Genomic DNA, 3639 nt, shown 5'->3' on the forward strand with positions numbered 1-3639 from the left:
AAACTTACAGATGAATATGTGGAATTAGGAAAAATCATCCTGAGTGAGGTAACCTGAGACCCAGAAAGACAAATACGGTATGTACTCATGTATATCTGGATATTAGCTGTTAAGTAAATAATAACTAAATTACAATCTGTAGACTCAGAGAGCTTAGGCACAGAGGAGGGAAAAGGGGGGATACATGAATCTCCCTGGAAGGGGAAAGAGAATAGATTTAATGTGTGGGATGGAGAGGGGAAACAGGGATGTCAAAAGAACAGGATGATCCAGTATGAAGAGGGAGGGCAAATGGGATTGACTGAAGGAATGAGGAGACAGCCAGAATGGAAGAGCATTTAGGGGTGGTATGGAAACCTAGTGCAGCGTAAACTTCCTATAATATATGAAGTCTCCAAATAATGAGGAGGCTGGAACCTCAACTAGCCATCTCTTGTCACCAAATGATTCTTCCAGTACCAAGTCTAGTTTTCAGCCAATTGAGTTATTGGGCAAAAGGTTCTCATAGAAATTTCCAAACAACTCAAGCTGTTGCCAAGACACTAGGTTGCTTTCTACAAACCAATAGCAAGGGCCCATTGCTGAAGACAACATCTACATAACTCATTGAATCTGGATAGGTCAAACAGGTGCCTACATTGAACTCTCACCCCCATGTTGTGGTGGCTTTGGCCCAGAAAGATTCTCTGCAGGCTACTCAAGGAGAAAAGTAAACACCAAACCAAACACAAATCCTTTGATCTACAATCTGTCATCCTGCCTGAAAATTATGCTAGGACAATGGTGTCACAAAGCTTGTGGAAGTAAGCAACCTATGTGTGATATGACTTAAGGCCCAATCCATAATATGGAGCCCATACCTGACACTACTTGGGCTACATAGCCTGGAGACCCATGGTAAAACCAAAATCTGCTAATGTATATTTTAAAGTAACAATAAAATGACTTCTAATAATATTCTTCTATACTCATAAATATGTGCCATATTTAGCCATCATCAGAGAGGTTTCTACCTGAAGCAGACATCTAAGCAAAGTGAGATATTCCCTGTAGAGTTCAGAGAATCCCACAGATAAGGAGGCAGAGGAGCTGGAAACAGAGAGGACAGAGAACACCAGGAGAAAAACTCCCTTTAAAACAACTGAGAAAAACTCATATGAACTCACATAGACTAAAGCATCAACCACAGGGCCTACATTAGTCCCTCTGCATATATACTATAGCTTTCAGTTTATGGGACTCCTGAATGTGTCAACAACAATGTCTCTGATCCTTGTTCCTTCTCTTTGGGGCTTTTTACTTTTCTCTCGGCTTGGCTTGGCCAAATTTGATACAGTGGTTTCTGGTTTATCCTATTATATTTTATTATGTTTTAAAAAATAATATAGATGATTCATCCAAGCTGAGACCTCATATTACAGGCAGAACGAATTGGACTCACAGGAAGAGCTATCAATAGCAAAAATGTGGCCAATGTGAAGTTGTGAGAAAGGTGGGGTGGAAAGACTAAGCAAAAGCAGTAGTAGGTGATGGTGGATAGATAGGACCCAAAAGTTCTCAAGAATACTACCTTCCTCAAATTGGGAAAATATCAATTGTTCTAAAACAGTCATTGTAACAGACTTCCAAATCTAATAGGAAACTATATTTAAGAACTTTGAAAAAGTATTTGAGGAAAAAAATCAAATATGAAAGTGAAAAGACATGAAGGATTTACCATTAACTTACTGCTCTCCAGTAGGCAGAGGAAAATTATAATTATTTGAACACCTCCTGCACACAGAAGTGCACATGCATTCTTAGACAGATCAGAACTTCTGCACCAAATTCACACCCAGAATCTTTTCCAGATCCTGAAGGCCTCTGATTGAGAAAATTCAAGTCATCAGAAGAGTATAAATTTCTTGGAATCTGTCCTAAAGAATTTTGGATATACAGTGTGTGGGGAAATCTCTGAACAAAAATTTGCAGCTATCTTAGGACAATAGGTCTCTTCTAAATGAAGCTAAAATTTTTAGTTTTACCTTGAGCTTCTCTCCACTGACTACATACAAATAATCATGTGGATTATATTTTACATATATATGTTTATATTTGTTTGTAATTTGGGTTTTGCCCATTTCCACTATTAGTAGCACATCCATTCTTTTGGCATTTCCCTTGTCTATAAATTGCAACAGAAATAAAACAGCTGGATGTTTTCATTTTATCAATATAAAGCATGTGTTTCTTCCCAAAATTGACTAGAAAGTATTATTTATTTCCCACAGCATGAAAATGACAAAATACAAGAAAGGCTTACATGACTACACGTCCCTGAAGAAGAGCAAAAAGTACAGGGAACATCCTGCAGTGGATTTCCTCACCTACAACCACACAGGGACCAATTACACAGATCGAGGCTGGCTTGACAGAATCTAGAATGAGCTCAGGAGTCCTGAGAGAGAAGTGCAGATTAGATCAATACATTTCTGGCATACATGAAAGCAGGGGTAATTAATACTGGAGGCCAACCAATAAATTAGGCAATTGTGTTAAGGAAATGAAGTAGGGCTTGTGCTGCCCTAAGATGTCCTCTGTAATCACACAGAAAACCTGAGACCAGCTTGTGATCTTTCTCACAAACAACAGGTCTTCAAAGTGCTAAGGGCTCTACTAGGTAGATATATGTGATAAAGATGAAAATTAACTCCTTAGATATATTAACAAGTATAAATCACATAAAAATGTACAAGAGCCAAAATAGCATTGTTCCAGAAACAAATGAATATTTATTAATAAAACTTTCTGTTGAAATTGCATTACTAGCCCAGGCTCATATCTGTAACTCTGGTATGCAGAGATAAGACTAGAGAATTAGTAAAATTTTCAAAGCCAACCTGGGCAACATTCTGAGGTACCCAGGAGTTCTAGGCCATGGTGTATATATTAACTGAGTAAGAGTTTATAATAAGAGTTAGTAACGGTTTCAGAAATACTAAATTTTCAAACTTGGTACAAAATTATCATAGGCATGGGGATATTTTAAACTATTATTAATTATAAATTTTATTATATATCCATTAATAAGTACAAATGTGAAGGTCAATGAAAAATCTTGTACCCTAATTTTGACATATTTCCCTAACCCAGCCATGTGACATCACAAATACTCAAGTAAGAAATGTACATCTCTTTAATACTTGTAAATGAAATGTTCATAGGTGACTATGGCATGTTTTATTCTCCTTTTCTTGAATCATTACTGATTTCTAATATCACTTTTTATATCAACAAAAATGTATAGCTAAAACAGTTAAAATAAGTACAAGTGTATTAAAAAGCACAGTACATTTGCAAATCATATAAAAATTTAGAACTGAAATTTGAATTTCATCAATGTGTTTCCAGACATATTTACAAGTACTTTACATTAGGAAACTGCTGCACAAACCTTTTTTTCATTGATGTGTACACATTATACAATGTTATAGTTTAAAACAACACCAGTTTGTTGTTGCATGGTTTTTGTGGGTGGCTGGGTTCTCGGTGTAGGGTTGTACAAGCTGAAATCTAAATGTTGGTGAGAATGAATTCTAAAGCAGACTGACAGAGCAAGCATCTACATCTGTACATCCTGGGCTGTTAGCAGGATTCATT

Source organism: Peromyscus leucopus, chromosome 2, assembly GCF_004664715.2.
Source record: "Peromyscus leucopus breed LL Stock chromosome 2, UCI_PerLeu_2.1, whole genome shotgun sequence".
Classification (NCBI taxonomy): Eukaryota; Metazoa; Chordata; class Mammalia; order Rodentia; family Cricetidae; genus Peromyscus; species Peromyscus leucopus.